General features: G+C 35.4%; 1 long non-coding RNA gene across 1 annotated transcript in view; it reads right to left on the reverse strand.

Annotated features, from left to right (window-relative positions):
- Window positions 1–21568, reverse strand: part of LOC138705706 (uncharacterized) — a 347007-nt gene that overhangs the window by 65934 nt on the left and 259505 nt on the right. The window contains exon 3 of the long non-coding RNA XR_011333736.1: window positions 7538–7633. This is a non-coding gene — a long non-coding RNA (uncharacterized lncRNA). The remainder of the gene's footprint in view (window positions 1–7537; window positions 7634–21568) is intronic.

A 21568-nucleotide genomic window follows, 5' to 3' on the forward strand; every position in this document is an offset into this window, starting at 1 on the left:
CTGCCAGGGAAAATAAAACTATTATTATTATTATTATTATTATTATTATTATTATTATTATTATTTCCACACAACTATTTTTGCTTGTAACTTTCAACTGAGTCATTTCCGGACCAGGGATCCTGATCTCAAATTGATACATGTGTCCTTCCCCATCATCCCTGAAAGTTTGTAACACTAGCCCGGAAACACCCTGTATAAAAACAAGATAACGAAATTATATGATGAAACAAAAGAACAAATCCTTGAGCAACAGCACATGGAGGTCTAATATTTATCGGTTGACTGCTGACATCGCGTGCATATATCTCGGCAGAGGTGAACGATCATCTAACTAGTACAGAGAGTAACGAGCTCGGGAAGCCGGATTTCTCTACACAGAGAGTCGCAATAAATCTGTCACAATGTTGGGTCCACACCTTTCCCTCATACACTGGCCGAAATTTCATGAGAAAATTTCTATCCCTATCAGAACTCGAACCAATGGTCATTTCGTAATGCTAGCCTAAGGCATAACGCCTTACACTGCGCAGCTACGACGTGGAATAAAATTACGACATAGCAAGATGAAATCTATTACTTGCGACGCACAGTAATCGCCCCGTCTGATTAACGATTACATTTGGTATTTGCTGTAGTGACAACTAAGAGGTATGTACATGTCATCTGCTTTCAACTTTCGATTCATCAAAGTAGCACTCAAATCATCCCTCACCCGTCTGCTGGCTACGGGGTGTTCCCTCCATTAAAGTGATTATTGTATCACAAATAAACAGCATAGCGCGTTTGTGAATCGTCTGAACCCATTTAGTGATTACACGGACGTCTATAGCATTAACCACAGACTCTGCCTTCTTTTGTTTTATCGTAATATGCGCTTCAGTGCCGCGTTTTGTTTCACAAAATTGTGGCTAACATTAAAAGAGATGGAAAAGAGTTTTTGTTTATTCTAATTATATTAATTAATAAAACACTGTCGCTTTTACTGCAGACATACTGTTGATCGTTGTTTTGGGAGTAAATATTAAAAACTGTTATTTTTTACATTTTTCCAAACAAATTAATTTATTAAATGATGTAATGACAAAGTGAAAAGTCAGTATTAAACCAGCAACATAGATGATTTGTATAATATAAAAACGACAGAGAAAGAAATTGTGGATTAATTCGGAAAAAGCTTGTGTGTAATTTTTTACATTGCTGGCGATTGGGCAATACTGCTCGCTAAGGATCCAACGATCTCTCTTCGAACTCTTGGGTTCTCCCCTATCCATCAACACGATTTACAACAGAAATATAAAATCACACGACACACGCTTTCCACTAAGTTGTAGAAAGTACCAAAAAGTGACGCATACTTGTAATACTTATACAAATGTAAGCTGGTCCAGTGCTATTATGAAGGTAATAGTAGCCTTTCTCAATGTTGGGTAAATTTTTGAAATGTCCTACTTAGGGCACAAGAATTTAAAAGAATGCTCAGGTCACATTTTTAAATACGGGGATATAACTAAGAGGTTTGAAGAAATTTGTTCTGTTGGTGATGTGAAGGAATGTGGAAGAACCCAGTTGATCAACGCTGTCTTTGCTGCTTCAGATTAGTAATCAGTTCCAATATTAAGAAAACATTTATATCGTATTCGAGAATCCAAGACGAAATTTGAGGAATTTGAATTCAGCAAAATAAAACTTTGAGAATAAAATTATTGTATTTTCTTTATTTATAGACTATATTAATTAGAAATCGTGACATGTTCTGTGTCAAATGACAAGATCGATTTGGGTCCAAATAGATAAATAGATAAATAGATAAATAGATAGATAGATAAATAGATAAATAGATAAGTAAGTAAGTAAATAAATAAGTAAATAAATAAATAAATAAATCAATCAATCAATAAATCAATAAATAAATAAATCAATAAATAAATAAATCAATAAATAAATAAATCAATCAATAAATCAATAAATAAATAAATACATAAATAAATAAATCCATAAATCAATAAATAAATAAATAAATAAATCAATAAATCAATAAATAAATAAATAAATACATAATTAAATAAATAAGTAAGTAAATACATAAATAAATAAATAACTAAATAAATGAATGAATAAGTAAATAAGTAAATAAATAATTAAGGTAATAAGTAAACAAATAAATAAGTAAATAAGTAAATAAATAAATAAATAACTAAATAAATAAGTAAATAAATAAATAACTAAATAAATAAGTAAATAAATATATAAATGAATAAATAAATAAATACATAGGTAGATAAATAAATAAATAAGTAAATATATAAATAAATAAGTAAATAAATAAATAAGTGAATAAATATATAAATAAATAAATAGGTAAATAAATAAATAAGTAAATAAATATGTGAATAAATAAATAAGTAAATAAATAAGTAAATAAATAAATAAGTGAATAAATAAAAAATAAGTAAGTAAATAATTAAGTAAATAAGTAACTGAGTAAGTAAATAAATAAGTAAATAAATAAATTTATAAATAAATTATTATTATTTACAATTTGTACAATTCTAAGAAAACGTCTTGGTCTGTTCGGAAAAAGAAAAATAAAAGCAATGTTCGGACTTAAAGAAAGTGGCAAGCAGAAAATATAACACAGGGTGGAACCCTTGTATTGGACCGGGATTACAGACGACTGACTCAAAAAATAACAGAGTGGATAATGGCTGGAGAGTTGTGAAGAGACTGGCCAACAATAAAACCCGATGGAGTTGTTTAAAAAAAGTCGTATGCTCCATTAGCAACCTAAGAAATTAAGTCAAGTAAGTGAAGTCTTCTACCTCCAAGCCGCACTGTCTCTAATATTCAATTCTGCCTAACCTTAAAATGCACACCCTGTGTAGTGTAGTGTAGTGCCAACTAGTGTATTCAAACTGAATTCACGTGGCCTATAAGAATTTCCATCCTCTAAACCTCCAGGCTGAGGACACAGCGCTAAACAAATGCCGTCAAGTTACTTTTGAACGCGTTCTGCACAAACAGATTCTGCAGTGGAATATGGAAGTATTGCATGTTGTGTGGTGTGCAGGGGAGTCCGGTGAAATGGGTTGGAATGACGGGTTGGAGGGTCTTTGGAGCGTTTCTTATTTTCTGGAGGACCTCACCCCTCTCAATAACATCTTCCTGTCACTTCTACTACGTACAAAATATTTACTCTCCGTAAATTCGAGGCGTTTGGAGATCGAGAGAAGAATATTGTGCACACAGTTCAGTACGTCTGACAGTTTCCGTTGAACACGGCACAAGAACGGTTGCCATGACTACGGACATAGTCAATGCCATTCACTAATCGAGGGTAATATGTGATGTGATTTTGTAAAAACTGGTTACTTCCACCGTGTGCAACGTCAAAGTGGAGGCCCTAATTCCGCGTTAAAGCTGTGGCCAGATATTAAAATCTCGTCTAGGATAGACGTTCGTCTATTGCATTGCACGTTCTTTCTATAGTCGAAAACAGAAGTTGATAAAGCAATCGCAATTACCATATGATCGTTCCTTAATCTGTGTAGTTATAAAAATGGATGTTAATAAAGAATTATGGCCATCTCAGTGTCCATTAACTTCTATAATTTGAAAGACGGATGTAAAATAAAAGAAGTACAATCCAGAATCCAGAAATGCATATAGAGTGTTAGTTGGGAGGCCGGAGGGAAAAAGACCTTTCGGGAGGCCGAGATGTATGTATGTATGTATTTATTTACACTGCAAGTGGGCAAGCACCCGGTGGCAGTGGTATATACAATATTAACAATACACAATAAAATGATAACCAATACACAAAATTTACAATATACAATACAAATTTACAACACATATACAATTTCACACACAATACAATAATAATACACAATACAATTTAACACAATAATAATAAAACATATATAAAATACCTAATTTTACAACACAACCTACATAATTATGTATAGGCCCTACATAAGTTTCAATAGTCTTTCACTTTACTCTCATCTCACTCCCTGTAGTGGCGCTATGACGCATTTCACTGACACTTTAGCACACATTTCACTGACACTCTGTAACACATTTCACTGACACTATAGAACACATTTCATTGACGCTATAAATTATCACTGATCGGAACTGTTCACTGCACTGTAAAACCATAACTTCACTGACTCACCTCGCTTCACTGATACAACAGTTCAAATAAGTCAAATAATTACATCCTTATGCATACTGTACTTATAAACAGAACTACATTTAAACTAAACATTTCTAGTCTAAGGCCCTCTTACACGCTATTCTTAAATAATTTACAATTCAAACCAAGGAAGTAAACTCGTCAGGCTAGATAAATACATGTCACCTTAAAAAATTAAATGTTGAATGTCACCTTAATTTTAATTTTCACTTTATACACAACTCTTTAAATTATTCTTGAATCTCCTTAAGGAAGGACAGCCCTCAAAGACCGCTGCAGGTAGGTCATTCCAATCATTTATAGTTCTATTTAAAAATGAGAATTTACCTACATCCGTTTTCTGTTTGATGTAGATGGGAAGATAATATTAAAATTGATTTGAGGGAGGTGGGATATGATGGTAGAGACTGGATTAATCTTGCTCAGGATAGGGACCAATGGCTTATGCGTGGGCAGCAATGAACCTCCGAGTTCCTTAAAAGCCAGTAAGTAAGTAAGTATTATAATTACTGCATTTTCAGTAGCCTCTGCAGTTAAATATTTAACATTTTAGAAGAAATATTATACAAGGAGTTTACGACTTCAACAACAAGGCTATTGTATTGATCTAGAAGTTGCCTCGTTAGTCAAAGAAAGAAATCCATGCCAGGAGTGGGAGTTGCAAACGATGATAAATTAGTCCCGGGCCGCCCTAGCTCGCGGGCCACTACAACACCTTCCCTTCAACTAATTAGCAACATGGGATACTGCTTGATCTGTTATTGATTTCAGTTTCGCCCTCTTCATTATGGAGCATTTACTACGTCCACCTCTTACTAATAGTCAGGGGTGGGTAATATATACTGCATGTCAAATTCAACATCTCTCTCTCTAACTTCAAGTTTTATGTAACCTTTTTTACGTTTGATATAAAAGTCTGAACAAATTCAATAGTAAGATTCCAGTGTTGTTTCTTACAATGATTACGTATTATTTCTCAATTTATAGTCATGATGGAAATTCCCAGTTCAATCCATATTATTTCATGATAATATTTGTAAGGAGGAAATTAAATACAGAATAAATATGGGAAATGCCTGTAATTATTCGGTTGCGAAAATTTTATCATCCATTCTGCTGTCAAAAAATCTGAAAGTTAGAATTCATAAAACAGTTATATTACCGGTTGTTCTTTATGGTTGTGAAACTTGGACTCTCACTTTGAGAGAGGAATATAGGTTAAGGTTGTTTGAGAATAAGGTTCTTAGGAAAATATTTGGGGCTAAGAGGGATGAAGTTACAGGAGAATGGAGAAAGTTACACAACACAGAACTGCACGCATTGTATTCTTCACCTGACATAATTAGGAACATTAAATCCAGACGTTTGAGATGGGCAGGGCATATAGCACGTATGGGCGAATCCAGAAATGCATATAGAGTATTAGTTGAGAGGCCGGAGGGAAAAAGACCTTTAGGGAGGCGGAGACGTAGATGGGAAGATAATACTAAAATGGATTTGAGGGAGGTGGGATATGATGATAAAGAATGGATTAATCTTGCTCAGGATAGGGACCAATGGCGGGCTTATGTGAGGGCGGCAATGAACCTCCGGGTTTTAATGTAGGCGCCATATTTGTATTTTATTACGGTTATTGGGGATCATCAGTGTGGTTTCAGGCGTAATAGATCAACTATTGACAAGATATTTTGTATTCGACAGATAATGGAGAAAAAATGGGAGTATAAGGGTATAGTGCATCAGTTATTCATAGATTTCAAAAAGGCATATGACTCCGTTAAGAGAGAAGTTTTATATGATATTCTTATTGAATTTGGTGTTCCCAAGAAACTAGTTCGATTAATTAAAATGTGTCTAAGTGAAACGTACAGCAGAGTCCGTATAGGTCAGTTTCTGTCAGATGCGTTTCCAATTCACTGTGGGCTAAAGCAAGGAGATGCACTATCACCTTCACTTTTTAACTTTGCTCTAGAGTATGTCATTAGGAAAGTCCAGGATGACAGAGAGGGTTTTGAATTGAAAGGGTTACATCAGCTGCTTGTCTATGCGGATGACGTGAATATGTTAGGAGAACATCCACAAACGATTAGGGAAAACAAGGGAATTTTACTGGAAGCAAGTAAAGAGATAGGTTTGGAAGTAAATCCCGAAAAGACAAAGTATATGATTATGTCTCGTGACGAGAATATTGTACGAAATGGAAATATAAAAATTGGAAATTAATTTTTGAAGAGGTGGAGAAGTTCATATATCTTGGAGCAACAGTAACAAATATAAATGATACTCGGAAGGAAATTAAACACAGTATAAGTATGAGAAATGCCTGTTATTATTCGGTTGAGAAGCTTTTGTCATCCAGTCTGCTGTCAAAAAAATCTGAATGTTAGAATTTATAAAACAGTTATGTTACCGGTTGTTCTGTATGTCTGTGAAACTAGGACTCTCACTTTGAGAGAGGAACATAGGTTAAGGGTATTTGAGAATAAGGTACTTAGGAAAATATTTGGGGCCAAGAGGGATGAAGTTACAGGAGAATGGAAAAAGTTACACTACACAGAACTGCACGCATTGCATTCTTCACCTGACATAATTAGGAACATTAAATCCAGACGTTTGAGATGGGCAGGGCATGTAGCACGTATGGGCGTATCCACAAATGCATATAGAGTGTAAGTTGGGAGGTCAGTGGGAAAAAGACTTTTAAGGAGTCCAAGACGTAGATGGGAAGATAATATTAAAATGGATTTCAGGGAGGTGGGATATGATGATAGAGAATGGATTAATCTTGCTCAGGATAGGAACCAATGGCGGGCTTATGTGAGGGCGGCAATGAACCTCCGGGTAACTTAAAAGCCAGTAAGTAAGTATATCACCTACACGCAACCCCCAATCTGTTTGGAGGTACCACGCCTGTCGTTGGTTAGCAGCCAAGAGGATTGTCAGACAACTCCACCGACCATATCCCTCTTCACCACTTAGGGGACCCTTATGCACGCCATGGCAGGTGATAATGCTGAAATGTCATTTCCTCCGTCTTTGATGGAGCAGTTATACCGCTGTGACTCGTTTGTTAAAAAGAGATTGCACCACGGGAAGATGAGGTTTGGATTTGAGTAGTAGAGCTTATGAAATGCTCTTCACTACTCCTTGCAAGCCATGTGCTAAAAGCAGTCTATTAATTATAGATGCTATTGGGAACATCTGTTTTGGGACTGTCACTCTAACCAGGAGTAAGATGCATATCGCTGTACTCTGAACACCTTCGTCTTTGAACGAACTTCCATCCACAGCCACAAGTGTTTTAATAACTAATTCAGCAAGGTTGTTTTTACTCACCTGTTATTCTTCGGTGCATGTTCTTGTAGTACTCCAACACTGTTTGCTGCCGCCGTGTGAGATCCTAGAATGCAATGCAGTGTCCACTGGATGCACCTGAAGCAATGGAAAGAAAGTTAAAAACCAAAAAATTAACAGTGATAAACTGAAGATATCAAAAAAACAACCAGAGATCAATACCAGACAAAATAAGGCTATGGATCGATTAAAATAATAATAAAAAAAGAAATTAAAAATGGAAAATTTGATTTAACTGTAAGAAAAAAATTAATTAATTTTTCAGTTTTCTAAATCTGTGCTTATTTTGGCTCTATGACAATTTAAAGGCCCTCGAGATGAATTTAAAGGGACCAGCAAGGAACTGCAGCCCTTTAAACTGACACTCAGCTGCCATTCTGACAGACTTTGTTCTTCATTCTAACTAATTTTACTTTTCATTCAGTTCAAATTTCACGCTGTTATGTAGGAGAGAAATGTGTGTGGTAGACCTGTATAGTAATGAAGGATATCGATAATATATATCATATACATGCTGTACTTTGATGATAGTTTCCTCGATTTTTCAATTTTCAACATTTTGTAACATTCAAAATGCTCTAATGAATGCAGTTTTTCTCCAATCTCAGTGAAATTTCGCACAGAAGTCTAAAAAGCATGTGAAGTAAACTAACACATGTGTTTTCTTCTGCTCTTGAAAGTATTCGAATCACCCTCTGTTGAGTATTTTTATTTTTTATTTTACTTGGTTATTTAACGAAGCTGTATAAACTACTAGGATATTTAGCGTCGATGAAATTGGTGATAGCGAGATGATATTTGGCGAGATGATGCAGAGGATTCGCCATAGATTACCTTGCATTCACATTACGGTTGGGAAAAACCTCGGAAAAAACTCAACCCAAGCGGGGATCGAACCCGCGCCCGAACGCAACTTCAGACCGGCAAGCAAGCGCTTTAACCGACTGAACCACGCCGGTGGCTTCTGTTGAGTATATGTGATAAGTTTTAAAAAATTGAAAAATTAACTAAAATGGTAAATATTTTTTTCTCAAAACGTAATCGGAAAAATATAAAAATCATGCGTCATATTTTACATACATCTATGAGGAATAAATTAAATACAAATTTAAAGAAAAATTATGTAAACTTTGAAAATTGGATGAAAGAGTACAATGAAAGAGTAATGGAACGGAGAAAAATTCTCTCCGGCGCCGGGATTTGAACCCGGGTTTTCAGCTCTACGTGCTGACGCTTTACCCACTAAGCCACACCGGATTCCAACCCGGCGTCGGAAGAATCGTCTCAGTTTTAAGTTCCAACTCTTGGGTTCCCTCTAGTGGCCGCCCTCTGCACTACGTCATAGATATCTATGAACCTAGGACCGAAGTCCACACATGTGCTGAGGTGCACTCGTAATGAGTGACTAGTTGGCCGGAGAGAATTTTTCTCCGTTCCATTACTCTTTCATCGTATGATAACGCAGAATATCTGCATGGAAATATCATATGCACTTCGGTACATTAAAATAATATATTTGAAAATTAGGACAATTATAATTCAATATTTAAAAAAAAGACTGGATTAATTTTGCACAGGATAGGGACCGATGACGGGCTTAAGTGAGGGCGGCAATGAACCTCCGGGTTCCTTAAAAGTCCTTTGTAAGTAAGTATTATTATTATTATTATTATTATTATTATTATGTTGACGTTGAAGGTATTCGATTTCCCCCACTCCTTTCCCATTCTCATTTCCCCTCATTGCCTGAATTTATTTTAACATTTCAAACAAAAAGCACAGACTTCCTTGAACAGTCTCGTTCATAGCGCAGGGTAAGTGAGTATATTTAATGTTCATATATAAAAAAAAACTCTGCGTATATTTTGTGATCAGCATTTTAAATTAAAGTAGGCTATGCGTTCTAACCAAAACTTGCCCACTTTTTTATTACCACACCAGTGACGTCACTACATCTGTGTGTTAGAGGGTGATACGGTTTATGTTGGTCCTCAGATAATATTATACGAGGGAGCATTAAAATTTATAAGCATCATCAAATTGCCCGCTATATCGGTCAGAAACTTCCACCACGGCCTAGTTGAACATGGGACAGATCAATATCATCGTATTCACAAATATCATGGGTTCAATTTCAAGGCGAGAGTACGGCAAGTTTGCACTATTAGGAGACGAGTAAGGAGAAAGTTTGAGAGTCACAGACAATGAAATCTGATGTATTATATGAAGAGTGAACCGGGAGTACTGTCATACATTTCAGGGGGTTATTCTTAAAGATACACAGATCTCGAAAATACTCTTTCTGTAGACCATCCCATATCCACATCAGCTACTTGTCTATGCGGATGACGTGAATATGTTAGGAGAAAATCCACAAACGATTAGGGAAAACACGAGAATTTTACTGGAAGCAAGTAAAGAAATAGGTTTGGAAGTAGATCCCGAAAAGACAAAGTATATGATTATGTCTCGTGACGAGAATATTGTACGAAAAGGAAATATAAAAATTGGAAATTTATCTTTTGAAGAGGTGCAGAAGTTCAAATATCTTGGAACAACAGTAACAAATATAAATGATAATCGGGAGGAAATTAAACACAGAATAAATATGGGAAATGCCTGTTATTATTCGGTTGAGAAACTTTTATCATCCAGTCTGCTGCCAAAAAATCTGAAAGTTAAAATTATTTATAAAACAGTTATATTACCGGTTGTTCTGTATGGTTGTGAAACTTGGACTCTCACTTCGAGAGAGGAATATAGGTTAAGGGTGTTTGAGAATAAGGTCCTTAGGAAAATATTTGGGGCTAAGAGGGATGAAGTTACAGGAGAATGGAGAAAGTTACACAACACAGAACTGCACGGATTGTATTCTTCACCTGACATAATTAGGAACATTAAATCCAGACGTTTGAGATGGGCAGGGCATGCAGCAAGTATGGGCGAATCCAGAAATGCATATAGAGTGTTAGTTGGGAGGCCGGAGGGAAAAAGACCTTTAAGGAGGCCGAGACGTAGATGGGAAGATAATATTAAACTGGATTTGAGGGAGGTGGGACATGATGATAGAGACTGGATTAATCTTGCTCAGGATAGGGACCAATGTCGGGCTTATGTGAGGGCGGCAATGAACCTACGGGTTCCGTAAAAGCCAGTAAGTAAGTATACTTATATTTTAAAATAGAATTAATTAATTAAAATTGAGTTAATTCAATTTATTTTATATTAGTATTAACTAATTAAGTTAGCTAATGTTAATAGAAGAAAATTCATTTTCGTTTTTCTAATAATTCAAGGCTATTAGAGTTTGGATAATTTTTAACTTACTAACTAAAAAAAAATAAATAAATAAATGTTGGTAGCCTACTCACATTAATGAGATGGATGAGCTTGCCGATATTTGTACTGTTGTTCTATATTTGGATGTGTGCTGGTAAGCTTAAGTCGGAGATCGTCACATACATCGAGTCGATTTCGGTACTTTGTTTTTATTAGAGTTAGTGATGAAAACCCTTTCTCACACAGATACGTAGAAGCAAACTGAATTACAATCTCTAAAGCACCATTGCACAGTTCACTATATTCTCTTTCAACTCATGATGAGGTCCAGAAATTAACCATACCTTTCGTTCGGAATTTTATTTTAAGTCCGGTGTCATTCGAGATTTCAATTAATTGTTCAGTTTCATACAGTGAAAGTTTGTTATTTTCAATATCGCAATGAAAGGGATCACGAACCCACAAAAATATATTCGTCATGTTTACTTGTATGTGCATGTATGTATTTATTCACACTGCAAATGGGTGTATACCCGGTGGCAGTGGTAACTAATTACACTCAATAATGACAATTAATAATAAACACAACTAATAAATAATAATAATTAATAATAATAAAATAATAATAATAATAATAATAATAATAATAAAATAATAATAATAATAACAAGGAGCATCCTAAATTAAATGAAGCATGGTCACTTAAAATAACATTTAAAGTAAATCTAATTTGTATCTTAACCCTAAGTTCGAACTAAGACCCACGAGTGTGACAGGTTCATATCTGCACAGGTACCTTTCAGCACTACACTTATTTCGCTGTCAACTCACTCACTGCACTGATTCTACCTGATTTCGCTAATACTTCTAACCATTTCACTGTTCAAATACTTTGCACAGCCACTTCACTGACACCAACACACTTCACTTACACTACACACTTCACTGACACAACACACTTCTTCACTGATAGAACACTTAAAATAAGAAGATATCAATTACACCCTTTAAGTAGTGTGTATAATATACTACCGTCTATTAGTAAAGTCCTTAAGCCTATTTTTAAATACATTTTTGGTTATTGGTAAAGCCTTTAGTAAGTCTGCAGGTAAAGCATTCCAGTCCCTGATAGTACGATTGAGAAAAGAAAACTTTCCAGTAGGAAAATAGGTTTCAATTTGTGACCTCAGAGGTGTATTATTGGTGTATGACGTACAGTACGTGACCATTTCAATGTGCAGACTGGGAGTCGGCAAAACTATTAAAAAAATCACAAATACATGAAAAGGTTCGGTACTTTGGTCCTCTGTTATAAATTCAGGTGGTCCGTGGCTAGGTTACAGGCTCCAGATGTGCAGGGAAAAGATGGCGAGAAACACCACGTTCATAGTGCTTCAAATTCCTCTTTTGTTGTTGAGAGGAGGAAGTCGGTAGACAGGTAGGGTAATAAATTTCATTAAATGTCAATACTGGGAGAAAAAGTGAAGGATGATTGTCATGTGTCATTTCCAAACTCTGAGATTTTCAGCTATATTAAACTCCATATGTAGATGAAATTATTGGGAATCATCAGTGTGGTTTTCGGCGTAATAGATCAACTATTGATCAAATTTTTGTATTCGACAGATATTGGAGAAAAAATGGGAGTATAAGTGTACAGTACATCAGTTATTCATAGATTTCAAAAAAGCATATGACTTGGTTAAGAGAGAAGTTTTATATAATATTCTTATTGAATTTGGTATTCCCAAGAAACTAGTTCGATTAATTAAAATGTGTGTTAGTGAAACTTACAGCAGAGTCCGTATAGGCCAGTTTCTATCTGATGCTTTTCCAATTCACTGCGGGCTAAAGAAGGGAGATGCACTATCACCTTTACTTTTTAACTTCGCTCTAGAATATGCCATTATAAAAGTTCAGGATAATAGACAGGGTTTGGAGTTGAATGGGTTACATCAGCTTCTTGTCTATGCGGATGACGTGAATATGCTAGGAGAATATCCACAAACGATTAGGAAAAATGCGGAAATACTAGTTGAAGCAAGTAAAGCGATAGGTTTGGAAGTAAATCCCGAAAAGTCTAAGTATATGATTATGTCTCGTGACCAGAATATTGTACGAAATGAAACTATCAAAATTGGAGATTTATCTTTCAAAGAGGTGGAAAAATTCAAATATCTTGGAGCAACAGTAACAAATATAAATGACACTCGGGAGGAAATTAAACGCAGAATAAATATGGGAAATGCGTGTTATTATTCAGTTGAGAAGCTTTTGTCATCTAGTCTTCTGTGAAAAAATCTGAAAGTTAGAATTTATAAAACAGTTATATTACCGGTTGTTCTTTATGGTTGTGAAACTTGGACTCTCACTTTGAGAGAGGAACAGAGATTAAGGGCGTTTGAGAATAAGGTTCTTAGGAAAATATTTGGGGCTAAGCGGGATGAAGTTACAGGAAAATGGAGAAAGTTACACAACACAGAACTGCACGCATTGTATTCTTCACCTGACATAATTAGGAACATTAAATCCAGACGTTTGAGATGGGCAGGGCATGTAGCACATATGGGCTTATCCAGGTATGCATATAGAGTGTTAGTTGGGAGGTCGGAGGGAAAAAGGCCTTTGGGGAGGCCGAGACGTAGATGGGAAGATAATATTAAAATGGATTTGAGGGAGGTGGGATATGATGATAGAGAATGGATTAATCTTGCTCAGGATAGGGATCAATGGCGGACTTCTGCGAGGGAGGCAATGAACCTCCGGGTTCCTTAAAAGCCAGTAAGTAAGTAAGTATGTAAGTATTCCATGTCTAGTCTTGGGCTCTTTCGCTGAAATACCATCCAGATATCATCAATTCAATGTAGTTTATATACCGTCGTTAAACACACAATTAAAATAAATAAGCTATCAAACATCAGGGCTGCGTTGCACTGTGCCTCCCTGGCCGCCTGATATAATTACCTAGAATATCTCTGGGGTGACGTCACAACCGACAATGGCCTCAATAATAGATGGCGCGGTGCAGACACGTGCACGTGATGCGAAAGGGTGAGGCTTATATATATTTCAAATGTTTGCAGCGCCACGATTTTCCTTTCCGACCCAAGATAGCAATTTATTAATACCGCTTGCGAGCTGAAGTTCCTCCCTGATTCGGCCGACTCCACAATCTCGTTAAATATGCAGGCCGGCATCGCCATCTTGATTTCATCCCGCCACCTCAATTAATCCGTTAATCTGCGGGGTTAATGGCTCGTCACATTAGGGCGCGATCCGAATGGAGTAGCCGTCTGCACTAATCAATGTTCAGTGTCGTCATAGCAACGTTATGAAATTTAATGTAAAAGAAAAAAAATGAATGTAAGTGTTGCTTAACAACAAACGTTAAAGAATCGGGAATAGTTCTAATTTCCCGTGTAAAGTGGGTTCTTTCAGTTGAAAATATGATATGAACCCATACTATATCGCTGGATGAGAGTAAAAGGGTTCTATCTGCATTAAAACTTACTTTACAAGACAACTCTGAAAGTGTGAAGTTCTGCGTTGTGTAACTTTCTCCATTCTCCTGTAACTTCATCCCTCTTAGCCACAAATATTTTCCTAAGAACCTTATTCTCAAACACCCTTAATCTCTGTTCCTCTCTCAAAGTGAGAGTCCAAGTTTCACAACCATAAAGAACAACCGATAATATAACTATTTTATAAATTCTAACTTCCAGATTCTTTGACAGCAGACTGGATGACAAAAGCTTCTCAGCCGAATAATAACAGGCATTTCCCATATTTATTCTGCGTTTAATTTCCTCTCGAGTGTCATTTATATTTGTTACTGTTGCTCCAAGATATTTGAATTTGTCCACCTCTTCAAAGGATAAATCTCCAATTTTTATAGTTCCATTTCGTACAATATTCTGGTCACGAGACATAATCATATATTTAGTCTTTTCGGGATTTACTTCCAACCCTATCGCTTTACTTGCTTCAGCTAGAATTTCGGTGTTTTCCCTAATCGTTTGTGGATTTATTCTTTGAGGTATTTCAAATAAAATAGTTTCATACAATTTTTCTCGTTTTTTTCTTCCTTTTCGAGATAAAAATTGTTTTATATGAAATATTTCATAGCGTGTTATGGTAAATTTATTGATTTCATTCCCAGTATGCTCGATCAATTTAAGAGAAAACTGTTCTTTTTTTGCTGTTATTTATACTCGCTTTAACATCTCTGGTCATATCGCGAATTAATCTTCTGGGTGAAATCCGAAGGCCTGTGTACTATTGTTGAGATTGGTTCTATTGTTGTGAACTAGATGGCGTCTGTAGATGTATTATTGATTTGATATGAATATGATTTTGGTGGTGACTGAAGCCGGTGATGTTGTGGTCCGAATTTTCTGGCATTTGCCAGTATGTCATTTCTTTCTGTGGGGTTTCGTCAAGGACAATGTTTACATACCTCCACTTCCAGCGACGTTGGTCGAATTGAAAAAGCATATTACCACATCAATCAGGAACGTCACAAAAAAACATGCTTGAGAGGGTTTGGCAAAAATGGGATCAACGCCTGGACGTCTACCGTATTACACGTGGGGCTCACATCGAGTATGTTTAAGGTCAGTATTAAACTTCAAACTTCCCTCTTTCAAATGGTCGTCAGATCATGTGTTTATGTTCAATATTGGTGAAAATATAGTCTTCTGAAATCATCCAACAATTTGTAACCACGGTGTATTATAAGTAATTACAGGGACAACATTTTATTTTTACTAACATTTTTAATATTAACTTGCCTATACCTCTGGTTCAACGCCGTTTCCTATCCCCTTCCACGACTGCAGTTCGATGATACTGGCGTAATATACAAACAAATCACTTTACTAAGTATAGGAGGGAAGAAAAGTAGTTCACCCATTTACGTAAACTAGGAAATATTGCGCTTTTGAGTTTGATGATTTTCATTAGGTTTTTGTTTAATCAAAATACAGTACAGTATTAACAATGAGTGTTTTTTACTCACGAACTCAGCTGTCCATGTGGACGTATTCATTATGCAGTGTATATTATACTGTCTACATTACATTAGCGTACAATATAGAGAATGAAGTTAAAATGAAAAATAATCATAATATGGATATTTAAGCACATTTTTGAAAATGGTGGCCGTTCATTTCGATACAGGCTTCAGTTCTAATGTGCATATTATCGCACTATAGACTATTGTACTTAATCCCAATTACAAGTTTCGTTCTTCGTACTAGTAACTCATGTTTAAATAATTCTGTACCTACTCTATAAAAGAGTACCTTACGTACTGTAAATTCAATCTTCACTTCTGCCCGATCTCAAAAGATAAAATTACTCAGACATGCTATCTACTGTCCGTCAAAGTGGTTATGTTGTAGGGTCGTAGAAAGGGAGGAAATCATGTGACAGTTAATTACTTAACGAGGCCCTTTTAAGATATTTTAAACAGTTCGTAGACATCCAATTCCTAACAGAAATTTATGTTCTCAGAAAAGAGCCAAGACAGCCCAGCCACTAGCTGGCGAATAAAAGCTGGTGGGGGAAACCGGGATACGACGTAGGCAAATGGACGACAGTTCCTGTGCGAAAATGATTCAATATTGAAAGCTCTTTCGTGACTGGAAAACGCGAACATATTTTAGGAACGTACTGTTTACTATGACCATAAGGCTACTATGACTGTATATGCGGTCTTGGATCTGTATGGAGGACGGTTGAACTTCATTAGTAGTAGGGGTGGGAGTGAAGTACATTAAAAAACTCAGGTACAATAAAAATTGAAGTAAAAATAAAATGATGTCCCTGTATATGTTAGCAGTTTTTCTTGCTCAATCATGCATATTCTAAAACAAAACAATTACTGAAATGAACAGAGTTGATTTGTACTTTTACGCTATTTGAATCACGGATAATTACGGAATCGCTTATACTCTCTAACCCCAGCGCCGTAGCGGACAGTGTTTGCTTTTAACGCCGCAATTATTGAATAGAATTCGTAGTGCGTGTTTGCAAAGTGACGCAACTAGGAATGAATTTGAAGTGCCGTGTTCAAAACTCTCATTTCACTAAAAGCTTTCAATAGAAAATGTGCATGTTATGTTTTTTGCAATATTGATGTTACTTGACTATTTATTATCGCTTCGCATTTGTTTCGCCGATAGCCATCAAAATGCGTGCATACGGCCAGTATCTTCATTATTAGTTGCATGTAGTCGGTCGCTCAGTTCGTTTCCCGGGCAGTGTTTAATTAAAATGTAATACATTTTATGGTAGTTTGTATTATATACAGGGATTCTATAATAAATTACATGTGGGGCTATCACACAGCGTTCATTAAATCGTTATTTTGCTTTCATGCAAGAGATTAATTGAAAAAGACTAACAGTGTAGCCAACTGTTCCGTCATACAGCGTGAACAGTAAGTAATGTCATTAATTTCAGGGTGTTATTCCTTGAGATATTTCAGACAAAATAGTTTAATAGAATTTTACTCGTCTTTGCTTCCTTTTCGAGATAAAAATTGTTTTATATTAAACATTTCATAGCGTGTTTTGGAAAAGCCATTGATTTAATTCCCAATATGTTTGATCAATATAAGAGAGCAGTGTATTATGATAATAAATGATTGAAATAATTTTAGTTTGTCCTTGAAATGTGCAGAAATTTTATCTGAGGAAATGTAACTTTTTGTTCTGAAAAGGAATTTTAAAATGTTACATTTGTTTGGATAAAATTTCTGCACATTTAAACGAAAAAAACTAAAATTCTTTCAATAATAGTTTATTATCATAATTCACTACTTTGTTAAGTTGGCTGAGCATATTGAGAATTAAATCCATGGTTTTCTCAAAACACACTATGAAATGTTTACTTACTTACTTACTTACTGGCTTTTAAGGGACCCAGGGGTTCATTTCCGCCCTCACATATGCCCGCCATTGGTCCCTATCCTGAGCAAGATTAACCCAGTCTCTATCATCATATCCTACCTCCCTCAAATCCATTTTAATATCCTCCCATCTACGTCTCGGCCTCCCTAAAGGTCTTTTTCCCTCCGGCCTCCCAACTAACACTCTATATGCATATCTGGATTCACCCATACGTGCTACATGCCCAGCCCATCTCAAACGTCTCGATTCAATGTTCCTAATTATGTCAGGTGAAGAATACAATGCGTGCAGTTTTGTGTTGTGTAACTTTCTCCATTCTCCTGTAACTTCATCCCTCTTAGCCCCAAATATTTTCCTAAGAACCTTATTCTCAAACACCCTTAATCACTGTTCTTCTCTAAAAGTGAGAGTCCAAGTTTCACAGCCATACAGAACAACCGGTAATATAACTGTTTTATAAATTCTGGGATAGCCATATCAATATGATTTCGAGTAAGATATCTAAAGGAATATTTATGTTAAGATGTTTGTCCAAAACCGTGGACACAAAAGTGCTTTTAACAGTATATATTTGATAGATTCATAGCCATCTTCAATATGGTGTTTTCTTATGGGGGAATCATAGTTCGTCTTTTAATATTTTTAAATTACAGAAGAAAGCAGTGAGAATTATTTGTGGTGTTGGACCAAAAGAACATTGTAAACCTATATTTCAATCCTGTAAAATGCTCACTCTTCCATCGCTATATGTATTGCAGTATTTGTTATATACCAAAGTGAATATTGTTAATTTCTCTTTGAACTTGAATTTTCACGAACACCATACGAGAAATTGTAACGATATAAGACTTGATTTATGCAGATACAAGACTACACAAAACAGTTTTTATTATATGTCTCTGAAGTTTTATAATAGCTTACCTAATTCAACTAAAATTTTAAATTACGATTAATTGAAATCATTAATTAAAATAAAATTGTATGAACACACTTTGTATAGCATTAACGAATATTTTAACTTGGATAATAATTTTGTATGATTTTTTATATTGACGTTGCTATGCATAAGCTACTAATGTCCAAGCAATAAAGTAGCCATCCATCCATCCATCCATCCATCCATCCATCCATCCATCCATCCATCCATCTATCTGTTCTGAAAATGAATTTTAAAAATGTTACATTTGTTTGGATCAAATTTCTGCACATTTAAACGAAAAAAAAATTAAAAGTATTTCAATAATTTATTATCATAATTCACTGCTCTGTTAAATTGACTGAGCATATTGGGAATTAAATCCATGGTTTTCTCAAAACACGCTGTGAAAAGTTTCACATAAAATAATTTTTATCCCAAAAATGAAGCAAAAATTAGAAAAATTGTATTGAACTTTATTGTTTGAAATATCTCAAAGAATAACCCCACGAAATTATGGCATTACTTAAGGTTCACCCTGTATAATGGGAAAACCTGAAAGTATTGCATGACAGAACAGATAGAGCACATGTGCTCCGTGGGAAATGAAAAATCGCTCGTGATTGACCATTACGGAGAAGTTAAATGCGAAATTCATCTTTATAAACTGATTAGTGGTGTAAGAAACATATGAATCCTATATTTAACTCACTTTCTCAAATTTTCTCGTGTATCGACTTTCAAAAAACTCCCTGTATAATTGTCTGAGTCAAGAAATAATTTAATGAATTATCTCAGAAAATGCAACTTCCAATAAGTTTTTTTTTTTACTTGGTTATTTAACAGCGCTGTATCAAATACTAAGCTATTTAGCGTAGATGCAATTGGTGATAGCGAGATGGTATTTCGCGAGATGAGGCCGAGGATTCGCCATAGATCACCTGATATTCGCCTTACCATTGGGGAAAATCTCGGTAAAAGCTCAAACAGGTAATCAGCCAAAACGGGGATCGAACTGCGTCCGAACGCAACTCCAGATTGGCAGCCACGAATAAGTTCAACTACTACGATTCACCATAGCAACCTGGGAGAACAAGGAAACGTGGTTTAGAAACACCCTGTATTTCTACTATGTTACACTCCAAAATACATTTAGAAAATAACATTCCCCTTTAGATCGGGAACATCCCCGTGTAGCTGCAAACTGACGCCAATGAAATTCACCTCCACCCCTTTTACCTCTCCGCTAATGGCGAATTCTATTCCAACTCTTCGGCGGAGGGAATAAAAAGAAAGGAGGGGGCGGGAATACTTGGTGAGATAAACTAAATGTTGTGAATAATTCACAAAATGTTAGGGGTGGGTTGGGGTAGTTAAGATGCCGGCTGATTAGGCCAGAACTCGAAACGCAAACACGGAATGGGCGAGGGTTGGTGACGTAGGTGCTTCAAAAAGGGTGTGGCACATAATGTCTCAGAGGGATGTAAAAAGAAGGGATATAAATCAAAATGATAATGCTTCGAGGGTGGTTTGTTAGGGGGCAGCTTAGACGGGTAGACGCCACTGTAATGGACTTCCAGATCGCAGTCACAGAAATGACATCATTATGAAATATCACACAAAAACGCAAAGGCAATCATACCCGTCCAGCAAATGCACTGTGGCGTTTAGGGGGGCGGTGCTCACCGCCATCTAGATGATTGATCCTTGGAACCGGAGTGACAAAAGACGTCAGACTAAAAAAGAGCTTAGCGTAACCATGGTAACACTAAATCACTGTGTTGGTTTTGTAACATTTCATACTAACAAGTCATAAGATAAACGTTTGAAGATATACAAACATTTCCATAGCAACAGTAATGCATTGTGCCACTTATGTGATGTTTGATAAGAAAAACAATTGAAGGTACATAATATAAAATATTTACAAAGCAATAATAAATTGCTCTATCAGTGAATTACTTCATGAAATTGATACTAAAACTTTGTGTTGTACTAGTAGACTATATTGTAAATCTCATCTGTATATATTTCATCTAGACTGTGACTATGAATTAAGATTTTATAATAGTATTAAGTTTTTTGACTTGCTCCATTGCAGATGACACAAGTATAGTAATTACAGCCAATAACTCCAACACATTCCAATCTTCAACGGAGGAAATTCTCTTCAAAATATGTGACTGGTTCTCAGTCAATAAATTAGTATTAAATTGTAACAAAACTAACATAATTCAATATAAATCCTGTCCAAATTCAACGTCGCAAATTTCTAGCGCAATAATTAATAATAGATCCCTGTTAGAAACAACAACAACCAAACTTCTTGGCTTAAAAATCGATAATGTGTTAAATTGGAAAAATCATATTAAAGAAATTACCCCCAAACTAAATTCAGCATGTTTTGCTATTAGATCTATGCAAAAGATAGTAAATATCAATACCTTAAAAACAATATACTTTGCATACTTCCACTCGGTAATGAGTTTTGGAATAATATTCTGGGGAAATTCCACAGATAGTAACAGTATATTTCTATTACAAAAAGGAGTAATTAGAATAATAGTAGGTGCCAAATCTAGGGAATCGTGTAGGGCTATTTTCAAAAAACTACAAATAATGCCCATGGCTTGTCAGTATACCTTCTCATTAATAATCTTCCTCGTATGTAATCGTGAAAACTTTGTAACTAATTCAACAGTTTATAGCATAAATACATGTCAAAAAAATGACTTTCATACTCCATCGGCAAGTCTATCGTGCTATCAAAAAGGAGTGCGTTATATGGCAGTAAAAATTTTTAATAGCCTCCCTATCAATATAAAAAATGAAACTCAAAACATAAAATTATTTAGGGTCAAATTAAAGAAGTACCTAATTTCTCACGCCTTCTATTCTGTAGGT

This window comes from Periplaneta americana, chromosome 9, assembly GCF_040183065.1.
Source record: "Periplaneta americana isolate PAMFEO1 chromosome 9, P.americana_PAMFEO1_priV1, whole genome shotgun sequence".
Taxonomy (NCBI): Eukaryota; Metazoa; Arthropoda; class Insecta; order Blattodea; family Blattidae; genus Periplaneta; species Periplaneta americana.